Source organism: Palaemon carinicauda, chromosome 22 (genome assembly GCF_036898095.1).
Source record: "Palaemon carinicauda isolate YSFRI2023 chromosome 22, ASM3689809v2, whole genome shotgun sequence".
In the NCBI taxonomy this organism is placed as follows: Eukaryota; Metazoa; Arthropoda; class Malacostraca; order Decapoda; family Palaemonidae; genus Palaemon; species Palaemon carinicauda.
In genome coordinates, this window is record NC_090746.1 from 6,681,683 (window position 1) to 6,691,682 (window position 10,000).

The following is a 10,000-nucleotide window of genomic DNA, read 5'->3' on the forward strand; positions in this document are numbered from 1 at the left end:
TTATATAAAAATTTCATATCAAATTTTTATCGAGTCCTTGTACTCTATCGTCTTCAAGTATGACAAACCACAGTTATCCAAGAGAATAACATCTTTGCAATAGGAAAATTAATAACCATCAAATTCACTTCAATATATACCGTGAGTTTTCATTTTCCCTTCAGACTTTTTCATTTTATCACAAGATGTTTATTATTTTGCAAAGTAAACAGTTCACGTAAGCAGCCGTTTATTATCTAAATATTATAGATCCTTCAAAAACTTCAGTCAGAATATTTTAATATTATTTATTTTTATTTTATCGAGTAGATTAAAACATTTCATAAGCGAAGTAATGAAATTAATACGAATGGTATTTTGAAGATGCCAGATGTTATGGACACTTATCTGATCCATGCATACATATTATGTAAGAATAGAAAGGATTTATACGTGTATGAATATTTGAATTATAAACATACATACTCTTACATACATACAGGCATACATACATTCAAATATATGCAAAATTATATATATGTATATATATTTATGTATATATATACATATACATACATATATATATATATATATATATATATATATATAATATATATATATATATATATATATATATATATATGTATATATTATATATACACATGCATATATATATATATATATATATATATATATATATTTATATATTTATATATATATGCATATATATAAATATATGTGTATATATATATATATATATATAGAGAGAGAGAGAGAGAGAGAGAGAGAGAGAGAGAGAGAGAGAGAGAGAGAGAGAGAGAGAGATTTACACCAAGAGTAAAAATGTAAATCTTTTGCTCAACCATATCTTGTTACCATTCAAGGAAATCTGCCGTGGAAATTAGAAATTTCAAACAATCTACTGTTTGAAATACCATAAGAAAACAAATCAGTTTACTTGTTTACAGTATTTCAGTCTCACAATGGCTAAATTTATATTTGAAAATGTCTATCTTCACCAATCAAAAAGGAATTTATCAGTATCAAAGGATTACAAGAATCATGACCTATTTTTTCGGGTCGGAATTATTCTGCTCGTGACCTGAGATTTCCTGCTTTTAATTTCCTTGGTTCGACTTCTGGGCTTTTCAAGGTTTGATCATATGTGTGTATATATATATATATGTATATATATATATATATATATATATATATATATATATATATATATATATTATATATATATATATATATATATGATCAAACCTTGAACATATATATATATATATATATATATATATATATATATATGTATATATGTGTGTATATATATAATATATATATATATGTGTGTGTGTGTGTGTATATATAAATATATATATATATATATATATATATATATATATATATATACATATTATATACATATGTATATATATCTATATATATATATATATATATTATACATATGTATATATATCTATATATATATATATATATATATATATATATATATATATATATATATATATATATATATATATATATATATAATTTATATATATAAGCTAATATACTCTTTCAGTTCAGTAAGTAATTGAAGTTTTCCTCCATATGAAGTCAATAGGAGCACCATAATCTCGGGATGGCAAGAACGAACCTAACAATTACACCACAGCAGTGTCCTCTCCAGTAAACAGCTTAAACTCACAGTCCCGGTCTGGGATCGATCTGCTGCCATGCGAATGCGAGGCGAACACGTTACCAGCGTACTAAGAAAAAATAATTGGCATTTTGACTTAAACTACAATTTTGTTATGATTTTTTCTTGATGCATGAAAGTTGTATAATTTAAGTTTTAGGATAACGGTGATTACTTGCCAATGTTTCATATATAAACTAAGAAAGGAGACTTCTGTCAGCCTGTTCAACATGAAAACATAATGACAGATTATTGATTTGACTCGTGTGTTGTGGATATCAATGAAGAATATATGGTTATGAGAATATAAGCCTAATATTATAATATTCAACGCTGGATAATTTTTAATTTCCAATGCCATCATATTCTACACCAACCGAATGTAATCAAGGCAGCATGATCGACCAAAAATAAGGACAAAGAGGAATATGATGACGCTCAAACTAAGATTAACTAAATTATCTAATAAATTAAAACAAAAATAATATCATCATGAAAATGGCCAATATAGGGGATAGTAAATATTACACAGAAAAACACTTGTTTCCACACCTTCAGCCAAAATCAAAATGTAAGAAGTTCCTTTGAGATACGACATTTTTATGAATTTATAATGTTTTTTTTTTTTTTAATGAAAGATGCTGCAAGAAAACTTGATGTATCTTTTGCATTAGAATTTTCACTGGTTTTAAATTACACGAATTTGATAGCACGATTTTATATAGCGGTGAAATCACGTCAGGGTCATTTAAATTCTCGTGAAATCTTAGACAGTTTTCAAAATGCTGTTGGTAATTTATATAAGGAGAGACTGTTAAAATTAGGTTGCTATTCAGTTTTCAATGGCTTGTTAACTTCTATCTCATCTGTGGGTAGAAATTATATATTATATTATGAGTTATATTGAATATCTTGCTAATTGTTATGGTCTGATCTTTCATCTTTCTTACAGAACTCTTGCATAGAGTTAGGCAGTTCAATAAGCTCCAGTATTGTCATTTTTTTGTAAATAATTATTTCTTTTATAAAAGAGAAGGGGGAGGAGAGACTTTTTGTATGAACGGTTTCATTGCGGTATATACTAATATCTGTCTTTTGACTACAAAATCATTTAGTGCGGATGTTCCACTATCAGGTTGCATTGATTACAAAAGAGTATTTAACCAAAGTAATAGGCTGAATTTTATTTGTATGTATCTTAACCATTAAATAATTCTGTAACTAAAGGGACACTCATTAGAGCGCAGACCTCCTCCTCGGCATCTCATATCTCGGCCTTTTGCTCAACCTTGACCTTGACCTTAACATGTATTAATTAATTAACAAACCTAATTCCAAGTTTAGTTAATGATCTTAGAAATCTTACATAGAAGAAATACAAAATTAATTTTCAATCCAACATCAATATCTTGCCCATTGATTTTTATCTTTCACTTGCTTATCCTGGCACCAAATTATTCCTAAAGTATTTGATGCAAATGAATTAAGAAAATTAAAGAATTTACTATGAACTGATTATAATGTTATGTGAATGATGTGTCCAGTAAGCCTAAGGTCAAGTTATTTTTTTAGATAAAACGTCTGCTGGAATCATATTTGCCCAAAAACTGATAATGATTATCTGATATTTTCATTTTGACGATTCCCTCTCACAAACAGATGCCAGCGTATTGTATCCTTGTATGTTATATGTATGTGTGTGTATATATATATATATATATATATATATATATATATAATTATTTATATATATATTATTTGTTTATATATATATGTATGTATATGTATGTATATGTATGTGTATACACACACACACACACACATATATATATATATATATATATAAATATATATGTATATGTATATATATATATATATATATATATATATATATATATATATATATATATATATTTATATTCATTTGTATACATGGCATGTATAACAAAAGTTATTTTTCGCTATTGTGGTTACTTCAACGCAGCGAAAATAAAAAACAAAATATAAGAAAAAATAAGAAAAAAAATAGAAAAAGATCTTTCGTATGTTTTAATATTTTCAGATCACTTTTAATAAGCTTTCTATCATTGAACAATGTAATAAAGAAATTTATACCAAACTTGTAATGATGAATATTTTTGAGGCGGAGTAAGGTGAAGTACATGATAGACTTCTCTTCCGAAAAAATATGCCTCTTTCCTGACTAAATGACCTTTCGTACATTTTTTTTTTAATTTCCGTTAAATAGACATAAATGACACTGCAGAAATTGCTTTAGTGTCATTGCATGTCTTCGTGTAAGGCCACTGTCAAATTCTGAATTTCTTTATACACTTTAAAATTCTTAATATAGTTTTCTCTGGCCTAAACTTAAGGTCACGAAATCTCTCTCTCTCTCTCTCTCTCTCTCTCTCTCTCTCTCTCTCTCTCTCTCTCTCTCTCTCTATGTATGTGTCAAAAGAGAAAGACAATGTATTCCCATTTGTTCTAGGGTCATCAATCTGTAATTAGATCTATAAGACCATTATATGGTAAATGTGGTGATGTCACATAATAAACAGCAAATATTTGTGGTCTTTATAATTTGTCATTATTATCAGTTACTATTTTCATTGCCGGCTTAATAACTAAGGCATTATTACCTAGGCCTTTGGCCATCAAACCACCTTTATAATTGAGGCGTATTCATATAATAACTACTTATAACCCTCTTTTATGTGAGACTCATTTGACAATTTCTTTAATTGTCATATTTGATATGGATATAAGTAATCAGAGATTTCAGACCTCAGGCAATGAACATTTGATTAAAGTCTACGGACATCGCCTCCCACTTTTCATATGCTGACTGTACAGTAGATGGTGGAAAAGTGCAATGTTGATCCAGAATTGTGATCTTCATCCGTATCACCTCCGAAATTTCCTGGTGTCTTTCGATGCGTAATATCTATCCATTGTTAGAATTTGGTGAAAATCCAATGTGTCAATTTGTTTTGACGTAATCTTTAAAATTGTGAAAAATGCAAATCCGGATCGAGAATCCAGAACCTGGTCTGGATTATTTCCAAAATTCAATGGGGTCGTCCATGGCGTAAGATTTATCCGTGGTGGAAATTTCGTCGAAATCCGTTGAGTAGATTTGACGGAATCCTGTCCACAAACAAATAAATAAATGAATAAACTGACTCCATTTTATAACCTCCTTGGTGGAGGTAATAAAGATTCAGACTATTGCTTAAGGTGATAAATTTATTATTTTATATAATAACTTTTTACCATAGCATATTGTTACGTCGTTGCTGTTATTGTGATTCTATTTTTGCAGACCTCCGCCACAGCATCTTATATCTAGACCGTAGGCGTATTTGAAGTCTGTGTGACAACCATGTGCGAACTTGGGGTTAAGGTTAAGATTAATTCAGTCAACCTTTTAATTGACCTTGACCTTTGACCTAGGACTTTCTAAATTGAATTACTTCCACGTCTTAACATGACAATTAAAACCTGAAAGTTCCACTGCTTTATGAGTCAAATTATGGCCAGGAAGTTGTTCACAGACAAACAGGGGTGAAAATATAACCTCCTCCTAACTTCGACGACGGAGGTAATGAAAGGAATAACCGTTAAGTAACAAATCAACAAAGAGAATTCAACAATCACAAGAATTCCATACATACATAACAATCGAAATGGAAATGTTGAAACTCCTTTGACCGGTTAAACGAAAACCAGATATCCTTCCAGAGAAGGAAACTGGTATGAAAGATAAAACCTTATTTGAATATCTCAACCAGATCTTGTCGAGGGTCAAGTTTGAAGTAGGTTTGTCTTTTTACCTCCGCTAACGAAGTTGGAAGGAGGTTATGTTTTACCTTATGTTTGTTATTTGTGTGTCTGTGTTTGTCTGTGAACAGCTTCCTGACCACAATTATGATCGTAGAGTAATTAAACTTGCAGTGATTAACTATTATTTAAAAAGCTGGAAATGATTAGATTTTGGAAGGTCAAGGTCAAAAGTTAAGGTCACAGTCAAGCAAAATGTCCAATTCAAGTAATCAGCCACAAGTTTGGACATCGTTGTCACAGAGACTTTAAACTTGGTTAATGTTTAAGTTTATGAAAATCCACGCCAATTGATACATGTCAAGGTCAAAGGTCAAGATCACGGTCAAGCAAAATGATCAATTCACGTAATCCCACATAAGTTTGGACATCATTGTATTAGAGACTTCAAACTTGGTTCTTATTTGAGTGTATGAAAATCCACGCCAATTAATACAAGTGACGGTCAAAGGTCAAGGTCAAGGTCGAGCAAAAGGTCGAGAAATATACTGCCGCGGCGGAGGCCTGCGCTCTACTGGTTTCCCCTCAAATTATCAAATCTTTTTCCTGTTCATCTAGATTAGATGTCCTTAAGGGTAATAATAATGCAAGAATAAAAAGCATTTGAAAAGGAAAATGAAGGAGAGAACTTTTACGCACAGAAGACTAGTTGTTTTTAACATAAACCCTCGATTCTTAGAAGAAAATAACAATTTTTGAAGGAATATATATTTAAAAATGAGAATAAGATTTTAGGATATATATGAAAACACGCAAAATAATCCATAAATCAATTATAGAGAAAAAAAAAAGATTCTTAAAAAGGGAAAAAAATATCGTCAAGGGAATATAGATTTGAAAATGGTTAAATGAAATCAACCAAATATTATAAAATCTTGTTCATTATATAGAGTAATAAAAATATCATAGAAATAGCAATGAAGATATAATGAGGATAACAATAACTAAATATAATATATATATATATTATTATTATTATTATTATTACTATCCAAGCCACAACCCAATTGGAAAAGCAAGATGCTACAAGCCCAGGGGCTCCAATAGGGAAAAATAGCCCAGTGAGGAAAGGAAATAAGGGAATAAATAACTGAAGAGAACAAATTAACAATAAATCATTCTAAAAAAGTATGTCAAAAGAGATATATCATATATAAACTATTAACAACGTCAACAACAAAAATGACATATATAAACTATAAAAAGACTCATGTCCGTCTGGTCAACAAAAAAGCATTTGCTCCAACTTTGAACTTCTGAAGTTCTACTGATTCAACAACCCGAATTAGGAAGATCATTCCACAACTTGGTAACAGCTGGAATAAAACTTCTAGAGTACTGCGTAGTATTGAGTCTTATGATGGAGAAGGCCTGGCTATTAGAATTAACTGCCTGCCTAGTATTACGAACAGGATAGAATTGTCCAGGGAGATCTGAATGTAAAGGATGGTCAGAGTTATGAAAAATCTTATGCAACATGCATAATGAACTAATTGATCGACGGTGCCAGAGATTAATATCTAGATCAGGAATAAGAAATTTAATAGACCGTAAGTTTCTGTCCAACAAATTAAGATGAGAATCAGCAGCTGAAGACCAGACAGGAGAACAATACTCAAAACAAGGTAGAATAAAAGAATTAAAACACTTCTTCAGAATAGATTGATCACCGAATATCTTAAAAGACTTTCTCAATAAGCCAATTTTTTGTGCAATTGAAGAAGACACAGACCTTATATGTTTCTCAAAAGTAAATTTGCTGTCAAGAATCACGCCTAAAATTTTGAAAGAGTCATACAAATTTAAAGAAACATTATCAATACTGAGATCCGGATGTTGAGGAGCCACCGTCCTTGACCTACTTACAATCATACTTTGAGTTTTGTTAGGATTCAACTTCATACCCCATAATTTGCACCATGCACTAATTTTAGCTAAATCTCTATTAAGGGATTCACCAACCCCAGATCTACATTCAGGGGATGGAATTGATGCAAAGAGAGTAGCATCATCTGCATATGCAACAAGCTTATTTTCTAGGCCAAACCACATGTCATGTGTATATAGTATGAAAAGTAATGGGCCAAGAACACTACCCTGTGGAACACCGGATATCACATTCCTATACTCAGTATGGTGCCCATCAACAACAACTCTTTGAGATCTACTACTTAAAAAATCAATAATAATGCTAAGAAACGACCCACCCACTCCCAACTGTTTCAGTTTGAAAACAAGGGCTCATGATTAACACGGTCAAAGGCAGCACTAAAATCAAGGCCAATCATACGAACTTCCCGACCACAATCAAGGGATTTCTGCACTGCATTGGAGATTGTAAGAAGGGCATCACATGCTCCAAGGCCTTTCCGAAAACCAAATTGCAAACTAGGGAATAGATGATTACCTTCAGCAAACCTATTAAGACGTTTTGCCAGAAGACGTTCAAAAACTTTAGATAATATGGGAGTTATGGAAATTGGGCGGTAATCAGTGGGACTTGAGCTACCACAAACACATTTACATAGAGGAGTAACATTACCAATTCTCCAACAAGTGCTAAAAGCTCCTCTTCTTGCTAACTTGCGTAAAATAACAGATAACTTTGGAGCTAAGAAATCTGCTGTCTTTATAAAAAACAAAGGAAAAATACCATTAGGGTCTACACCTCCATAAGCATCAAGGTCCATCAACAGAGCTTTAATCTCACGAGATCGAAAAGCTAAACTAGTTAGTTTAGCCTCAGGAAAACAGGAATGAGGAAGTTCAAGTTTTTCATTACTCTGTTTACTGTCAAAAACATCAGCCAAAAGGGTTGCCTTTTCCTTTGGACAGTGAGTGACTGAGCCATCTGGTTTAAGTAAAGGAGGAACTGTTGCATCTACACCAAAGAGTGCAGATTTAAGGGTAGACCACCATTTATGTTCCTGAGTTGTACCAGAGAGGGTTTCTTTTATGATTAAATTGTACTCCTTTTCAGTTGAGGCATAAACTCTCTGAGCAAAAGCTCGAAGCTGAGTATAGTTGTTCAGGTCAAATCTGATCTGTTACCCTTCCAAAGGTGATAGGCCTCCTGCTTCTCCAAATAAGCACGTCTACAATCATCATTGAACCACGGTTTGTCCTTCATTCGGTACCTTAGCACACGAGAAGGGATACGCCTATCAATTATGTTGACTAGATTCTCATTCAAAGGGACAACAGGATCTACACTATTATATAATTGTGACCAATTCAAGCACAAAAGATCATGCAAAATCCCATTCCAGTCTGCTTGGGATTTCATATAAATTTTACAAGAATATGATATATCAGGGACAGGCTGCTCAGTCTTCACTAATAATGAAATCAAGGCATGATCAGAAGTCCCGACTGGAGAACCAACCTTACTAGTTATAACGCCAGGGGAGTCAGTGTATACGAGGTCCAAGCAGTTACCAGACCTGTGAGTAGCTTCATTTATGATTTGCTCACAGCCTGATTCTGAGGCAAAGTCTAAAGCTCTTAAGCCATGACGATCGGTAGGAGAGATAGAACTCAACCACTCCCTATGGTGAGCATTAAAATCACCAACAAAGACAAACGAAGCCTTTCTATCATCTTCTTGTATCTTAGCCATAATGGTAAGAAGACAATCAAAGATAGAATCATCCATGTCTGGATTCCGGTAGATTGAACACAAATAAAAGTTGTTATGCCTGCCACAAACTTTTATTACCTGAATCTCATGACATCCACATTGATAGCAGGACTTATGAGAAGCAGGGTACTCGGTCCTAATATACACCGCCATTCCCCTGGCCCTAGGAATGGAATCACGTTTCAGCATTATTGGCTTCTTAAAACCAGTTATAAGGAGCTCAGATGAGTGCCTCATATTAGAAACCAAAGTTTCTGAGCACAAAAGAATATCATACTGTCTGGACGCAACTGTAAGGTCTCGGATATTTGCATGAAGACCACGAATATTGCAATACAGAAGACGACATTGACGAAATCTAGGACGTACTGGTCCCGGATTTTGCTCAATGTCTCCAGACAGCATAAGAATTAACAGAAATAAAAAAGAGACATCATACTTAAAAACTAGATTAACAAGAATTAAAACAAAAACAATATGTACAGAATAATAATAAAAGTGATTGATGATATCCATAGACTATAGTAAAAAGTCGGAAAAAACTGGTCAACATGGAGGAGCCGATACACCATGCAAGGCTAAATACCCTCCAGGATAGCCACTTCAACTGAAGGGAGGACAGTAAGGATGGTTTTGAGAAGAAAAAATCAGAAAAAGGAAAAGACAACCTCTTGATAAACCACCAGGCATCTATGGCCCTTCTATTAAGCCTGCCCAACACACCATTTCAAAAAAACAAGAGGAAGAAAAAAAAAATAAGATAGAATAGTGTGCCCGAGTGTACCCTCAAGCAAGAGAACTCTAACCCAAGACAGTGGAAGACCATGGTACAGAGG